Below are 8,634 nucleotides of genomic sequence, written 5' to 3' on the forward strand. Positions count from 1 at the left end.
TAGAGGGGAGAGGACCCATTTTAAAGAACGTGTTCTAATAGTGGTAATAAGAGTTGTTTGTTCATTCTATACCTACACTTGATGACTTAATGCCCTTTTTTGTTTTTTTTTTTTCTTTTGACAATATTGTATCAATACTTGTGACTTTGTTAGTACAACACTAACTATCTAAAATTGAATAAAATGTACTCTAATTTATTTTTTTGTGAGTTTCTCTTTCTATTAGGTAGGATATTATTGTTAGTCCTGCCTTTTTTAAAGAGGTAGGGAACTAATGTAATCTTTTACCCTTCTAATTATTTTTTTTCTAAAGAAGCCTGCACAATATTCCAAAGTTTGGAAAAGCTATATTTAAAAATTAATTATTGAATAGAAATTTCTATTTTTCGATTGGATGAATCAGATTTTCCTGGAGTATTTAGCTCTTTTTTTAAAAAAAAAATTGCATAAATTATGAAGAACAAGTAGATAAAATCAAAGCACATTAAATGGTAAAAGATAAACATGCATTGAATATGCATTTAATATTCGTCTGCACAGTCCAAGAGATGCACATTAGCCAACGTATTTAAGAGAATTAATTAGACAAAAATGTTGTCTCAACCCCGATATTTCTTATATCGTCAGAACGTAAGAGAATGTGTGTATCAGGCATGTAAAGTTGGAAACTTGAAATAGTAAGACCGCAGCTGTAAATTTTTATATTTACCCTAAAATAGCTGACAGTTATTTGTCTTTTAAATTGTATTCCCAAGCTCGCATCCACCTAAATCTAGTCCTAAGTTGACTCCAAATTTGCCATAATTTGTCTGAGTTAGCTCCGTTTTGATGTAGTCCCAAGTAGACTTTTAAATTTGGTTATCATTATGGCAATTCCTCCATAATGATTGTGGAATGGGAATATCATCATTGTCATCGAGAGGCAAAGGCTTGATTTTTGGAGCCTAGTGGTCTGGGGGACCTTCATACTCTACAGCAAATGCATAATCCTTTTCCTTACCGCCCAATCTCCTAGTCTTCTCTGCTTTCGATTTGTTCATGCTTCAATAACAGAAAAACACTTGCGTATGGGGTTGAAGGAGAAGAAATGCACATGCCATGAGACAATACCTACCAACTATAATTACCTTGCAACGCGATCGCTAGCTTGTATTAGTCATTCATTCATTGTCTACCTATGCAGAGAAAGCTAACTTTAGCATTTGCATGGAACGAATAAGTATTGACAAGTCGCTGAGAGTTGTCAGTCCGCCATTTCATATACAAAACATGTGCTAAGGCTTAGCACCACCTCGAGCCCAAATATTTACATTACATCTTAAGGCAGGGACTCAAGCTCGCTTAGAGCTCTTGTTATTAGTAGGAAAGTATTGGAATCATTCAATTCATTTTTTCAATTTAATTGATTAGTCAACTCATAGGATTTAAAAGATTAAAAGAAAACATCAAATGTTTATATCTTTTTCTAATTTTTCATTATTTTCTAAATCACATTTTTTATTCATTCCATTGGACCATACTATTTTTGGTAGGGAGAAAAATCAATTTTCTACAAGAAAAATACAAATATTTTGTAACAAGTCTATCATGCATTAATTATAACTTTATATTTTCCACATTTGTGACAAGTGGATTAACTTTTCAAGTTTTACATTGATGTTTATTTTTGTCATTTGTAAGAAAATACAAATATTTTCTAACAAATCTATCATACATACATTAATTACAACTTTATCTTTTCCACATTTGTGACAAGTGTATTAATTTTGCAAAAAAAAAATCACTTCTATCTTTCACCTCACAAATGAATGTGTAATCAATATTAATTATCACTATCTATTTTTCTAAATATAAAGTTAAATATTTTTTATTTTTTATTTTAAATATATTGATTAGTTTTATTTTGATGTTTATTTTTGTCATTTGTAAAATGTTATTCCTTTAAGTTTCCACTATATTTTTTTAGCTATTATTTTACAATCTTATTCTAATTTTTTATACCATTTTACAAATTGTAAAACTAATACTACCCCTCAAACTAATTAGTTGTTCTAGTAGTTTGAATTAAGTCATCACCGATTTATTTATTTTAAATCAAATATTTCAACTGAATTGGTAGAAATGACTAGTCCATTCATATAATATAATTTCTATTGTTATTTATATATTTCTTAAAATAATAGAATCATTAATATTTTTTAAATTCCCTTCAACTCTCTCTATCATTCCACCTTTAATTGTCCATATAATAACATATCATTCTCTTTTTTGGCTCTCTCTTCATATCCTTCCTTTCTACCTATAAATCTCCATTTTTCTTCATTTTCAATTATTGGTAGGAACTTTGACGCATTGTGTCTCTTGTTGATATTTGTTTTGTTACTTAATTATACTAACGTTTACACCTAAAAGGAGGTGCAATAGTTAAGTCAATAAAGAGATATAGGGGAGACAACCTAATAGCCACTCATGTTCCAATGAATGCTATGTCTACTGTTATAGATGCCCTTGATTACTATTCATAAATAGTCCCAAAAAATGATAGCGCATATACTAATAGTCAATCACACATATACTAATAGTTGATCATTTTTTAGCTTTTTGGGTTGCTAATTAGTCCATTTGTGCAAAAAGTACTATTCTTTTGGTGAGTGGCTATTGGGGGGTGAACATAATGGGTTATGATTAACATTTTAAAATGACACTTTTAGACCACCTTGCACTCTATGAATTTTATAGAGAGCTTCGTAAATGCAAAAAAATTCAAAAGATTAGCTTTAAGCTCTTCATTCACCTATAGAGATTCACCAAACAAATCGACAAATCTTGACATATAGATTAGAAGTTGTACATGTGCAAAGTTAGCTTGGGTGGCTACTAGGTCATCTCCCCCAGAACTACCATTCCATTGATCCTTTTTTTGCTTCTTGTTTTGTGTCTTTTAGTGCATTTTTCCTTTTTTTCTTTCTTTCTTCTTATTCTCCTTCTTTTTGTTACTTTTCTTTTTCCTTCTTTATTTCTAACATCCTCTCCTTGCTCATCTTATTCTTCTTCCTCCCCTTATCCTAGTTTTCTTTGGTTTTCTCATTTTCCTCATTGTTCTCCTTCTCCTTGCTTTGCTTCTTGTTTTGTCTCTTATTCTTCATCTGCTCACTTTCTCCCTCATCCTCCTGCTTCCACTACATCTTCCCCTTCTCCTCTATCTTAGTCTTCTCCTTTATCTCCTCTTTCTTCTTTGGCACATTCTCCATCCTATTTTTATCTTCCTCTTCATTCTCCTTCTCCTTCCCCTTCTAATTTTCCCTTTTCTTAAACTCTTCTCCTTTTTTTCTTTTTTCTAATCGATAATTATTTGGAAATTAAATAAAGTGTAATATTGTAAGACATAATTTGTTTAATTATAAAAATCATCATCTTAGTTATTTTAACAATTAATTAGTAAATTATTATTGTTATCATATATTAATATTAGTAAATTATTATTGCAATGTTCAAGTTGAATTAATTGATACATTTCATGAATATGACTCAAAAATAATACAATTAATAGTAATGTCATAATTATCATAGCATCTTTATTTTTTTAATATAATTTCTCATTTATTATAAATTCTTAAAGTTGAGAGGCATTGTACAATAAAAAAAAGGGTGGAGACTCATGGTTGCACTTAGAAAAACTCTCATCTTGTTCTTTATAATTGAAAATCATTCATATGCCAAAGTTAATATTAACTCTAAAAAGAATATTTTTAATATAAATACTACTTAAAAGTAAGATGATTTTATATATCAATCTACCATTTTATTAGCAAGTAATAAAATTGTATGTAAATAATCAAATTAAACAATTGAAAATTTATATCAATTTTCAAAATAATATAGATGCAAAAAATTTTGTAAAATTTAAATATTTTAGAAAATTTGAAGTGCAATAATTTTAAGTCTCTATTTTTTAATATGTTTTTATCATGATCAATTTAATAATATAAACAATAAGAATAATTTTATTTTTAATATTTTAATAAATTTTTAGAAAAGATTCAATACCAATTGAGATTTTCTCTTCAACACAATTTCAATATAGGAGAAACAAAGGAATCAAAAAGCATCATAATTAAGGAAGGCAAGGCAAGTGAACTTCTTCGCATCCACTAGATATTAAAGGAAACTAAAAACATGAATCCTTATATCCCCTGCTATAATCATTTTAGCATTCTGGATAGAGAGGCATTGAAAAAATCACCAAACATGCAAAGCATAACAAAGGGAAAAAAAGATTTTCATCTTAGACAACTTCCTCCGCCAAAAGGAAATTCAATTTAGATTTGCATGCCAATAAAAAAATAATCAAATAAAAACTCAGGTAAAAACCTAGCACAAATAAATTGTACATCAGTCAAATCAATAGACTCGGACCCTGAATTAATATGGATCCAAGTTTTTTTTTAAAGTAGAAAGATTATTTCTCCAAAATGAAATACAGGAAAATTCAAACCAAATATAATCCAGTCCAATGATGTAATTCATTCAAAATTTTGGGAAGAATGCAGGAAGCCCTAAATAAGGATTGGTGCAAACAAAAGAAGGAAAGGCAAACCACAGGTACAAGAAAAACAAAGCAAAGGAGGAATAAAAGGAATTTTACAACAACAATCCAAAGTAATAAGAAAAAATAAATCGCATGAAAATAAAAGTTTTAAGAAAAAAAACCACCAATCAAGAACAAGTTCCTAAATAGCACTATTAATCCACATACATGCAACCAAGTACGCAATATCGATCCCCCTAAAAGGAAAGAAAGTATTGTAATAATAAGCAACCATTATTCAGAAGCCCAATGGCTCAAATGTAAAAACTTTAGGGTATGTGTTATCTTGAACAACCCATCACCAACAAAATCTACTCTCAAAAAATGGATCAATGTAGGATGCAAAGACCAGGTAAGTATGATATCTATCTCTGGTTGAATAATTTGTACTCGATGTGAAAACAATAAAATTAAAGATAAACTATTACAAAAACTTATACACTTTCTTAATAGACACAATGTATTTTTTTACAATTGGACCTCAAACTTCGACAACAATGTCATAAACGAATTGATTAAGCCAACTTGGGTAATCTTTAGAAAATTTTCGGTAGAAAGCAAAAATTATCAGTAAACAGTCGAGGCCTTGTCAATTGTATTATAATAATAAATCAAATTACATTGTCTTCCTTCAAACAAGCGCTGGTAGGAAAGAACGAAGAAGAAAACCTCTGGTCTTGCCTGGGAGTAAAGTCTTATATAATACAATTTTGAAACTTTTCAATAGAATTGATCCAAAATTAAATACGAAAGAAAATAGGAAACTCCATAGGAGAGTTGTTAGGTATAGATTCAAAGTTCTCATTTGCTAGTGATATCAAGATTTTAATTAATCAGAGGCGTAAAACTCAATAGTTGGAACCTATTAAGATCATGACAAATAGATCAATATAGGTATTAGAACCATACATTTAATTCAAACCAATTTAGGATTTTATGTTCTTTTATTTAGATTCTAGAGCCAATGAGTTTAATTTCTACATAATTATTAATTCATCTACTAAACTAGAATTAGGAGAACTCAGTCTTCTCTCCAAGGAAAGAAATTCCTTAATCTCTATGAAAACAAAGAATACTCTTCTTACAGGATTCTCACAAAAGATTGAAAAACTTATCCCAACTTCAACGACTAAGATAGATGAAGTTGAAATATTAGAAATAGAGGATATCTCAAAATCTAACCTCTTTTTGAATATTAACAATGAAAAAATTAACAAAAACCTTAACAAGAAGGGTGAAATAATAAATGAATTAAAGAATTACCAAGTTAATCTAAATTAGTCAATTCCAATATTTGGATACCGCAACTCAAAAATATAAAATTATAAATTTGGAGCAATGTAAACTATGTAGAAAACAAGACATGTTCATAAACGATATAAAAGAATATATAAAAACTCATAGTAAACTTATGGAAGACATAATGTTAATTCATAATGGCATTTGTAACCAACTTATTTAATGGGAAAAAAAAACACATTCCACATACAAGTAAAACCAATATGCAAAATAGTAATTCTTTTATTCCCAATCCTAATCCCTCCTTAATCAACTTAGAAGAAGATTGCAAAAATTATCCTAATATTAACAATAGAAATATCAATTGTCCAAACCAAGAAGATGAAATCAACCTGGATAATAGCAAAATTTATTCAATAATGATAAAAGATAAAACTCTAAATACTGGAAATTTATATAATAAAGACAAGAAAATAAGATTTAATAAAATTAAGAAAAAAACACCAAACAAAGGGTAAAATTAAGAAATAAAGATCTAATAATTCTTATCATAATAGAAATACATCAGAAATAGTAAACAAAGATGTAACAAATAATCAAAACTTTGAATCTATCAACATAGAACTTAGGAGGACCTTCAAGGATATATAAAGAGTTAGTTAACTTCAAAAGTCAAGAATTGAAACAACAAGTAAGTAATCATACAGATACTATATCCATAGATACTAACAAAACACAAAAATTGTCTGAATTCTAGGAAACTCAACCTAATAAAAATATAATATCAAAACAAATTGAATTAATTATTGAATCAGATAACCAAAAAGAACTATCTGAACTTATCTTAGAAAAAGAAAATAACTCTGAAACTAAAGATGAAAATAATAAAGAATCCCAAAAAGGGAAAAAATGGTTAATAGGAAAAATCATGGAATTAGACAGGGAGAAAATGTTGATAGAAGAGCTATAAACTAGCCAAAACCCAATAAAATATTTAGAAAATAGTGATTCTACATTAATAAATAATAAGAGTTCTAAAAACATTGTCAAAGACCCTTTGGAAGGAAAAATAAACAATAAACATATCCAAGAAATATCATATAAAAATATAAATACAAACATTAAGGAAAATCTGAATTTACCTTTCAATTTACCCTTAGAAGTGGAAAATGTCTTAAGAGAATCTAAAATTCTACCAAGCACACAAGAACAAGCTAATCCAAGCACTTATTGGGAAGAACAAACAAATGTAAGAATAAAGAACATTAATGATAAAGGCATTAGTAATACAACTTTGAGAGAACTAGAAAAATATTATTTAGATAAAGAAGAAGAAAATATATTAAAAATAGTGTTCTAAATGCAGGAAAAAAAAAGGTTTTGATAATTTGGGAATTTAAGCAAACTTTAATGGTTTAGAAAATCCAAACTGTGGGAAAAACAAAAGAAAAAGAGGAAGCAAATCCCTAGCTAAACTTAGTGTAGCTACATGATTGGCAGGAAACCAGAAAAAGATAAATAGCCTTGTAATTTTAGAAAAAGGGAAAACCATCTCCTCTAAACTATGAAAATAACTACATGGAATACAAAGGGGCTAAACGACCCTAATAAAAAATGAATATTAAAAAGGAACTTATCTCTATTTGAATTTTTTTTTTTTTAAATCCAAGAAACTAAACTCAATAAAGGGGAAGGAGAAAAAATTAAAAAGTAATTAGGAATATGGAAATCAAGATTAGTTGAATCAAATAGAGCATCAGGAGGCATAGGAATCCTATGGGATCCCAGACTTATTGATTTTTTCCACTTTCATCACTAAGAATTGGATGGGAAGTACTATTTAAAGTTATAAGAACAATCTACCATTTATAATTATTAATGTATATGGCCCTATACGTGCCGCAACTAAAAAAGAAATATGGAATGAGATAAATATTTTTATGGATTCTAAACCTTTTGGAAAGTTTTTAATAGGTGAAGAATTCAATGCAATCCTTGACCCCATAGAAAAAGTAGGTGGGTTGTTATAAACAAATTAGGTAATGTTAGATTTTAAAGAATGATATGCACATAATAACTTACTAAACATCCCATTATCTAATGGCAAATTTACATGGAATAATAGACGATCAAACTTTTGTTATATAGTTGAAAGATTAGTCATTTTTTTCTTCAAAGATAACTTAATCTCTTTTCATTTCCCACTTAGCTCTATTATTCTCCCCCACATAGGCTCAGACCATTTCCCGATCAAGCTAGAAATAGGAGACCCCCAAGTATCCCCGAATAACCCATTTAAGTGTGAATAAAATTGGTTCCTAGATTAAAAAAATTCCTAGATAAAATCAAACACTTGTGGAATGAAGAAACTATTGAAAGTTCAAAAATGTTTTGCTTATATACCAAAATTAAAGACTTTAAAAAGACAAATTAAAATATGGAACAAGGATCATTTAATAATATTTCCAAGAAAATTTAGAAAATGAAATAGATCTAAGAAACTTAAACGAAGAAATTATCAAGGAAGGTATAGATAATAATAAATACAACAAAAAAAAAGATCCCCTAGCCAAACAAGAACTTATTTTAGCCAAGGAAGAAATCTTCTAGAAACAAAGATCTAGAGAAAGTTGGCTACTCAAAGGTGATAGGAATACAAAATTCTTTCATGATAGCACAATCAATAGAAGAAACATAAACAAGATTTCTAAAATTAAGGATCAATCAGGAAGAATAACTGAGAACCTTAAAGAATTATCAAAAACCTTAGTCAAATACTTCTCTAATATTCTCAATAATTTAGATTC

Source organism: Cupressus sempervirens, chromosome 11 (assembly GCF_028749045.1).
Source record: "Cupressus sempervirens isolate cs-2001-9-10 chromosome 11, ASM2874904v1, whole genome shotgun sequence".
Classification (NCBI taxonomy): domain Eukaryota; kingdom Viridiplantae; phylum Streptophyta; class Pinopsida; order Cupressales; family Cupressaceae; genus Cupressus; species Cupressus sempervirens.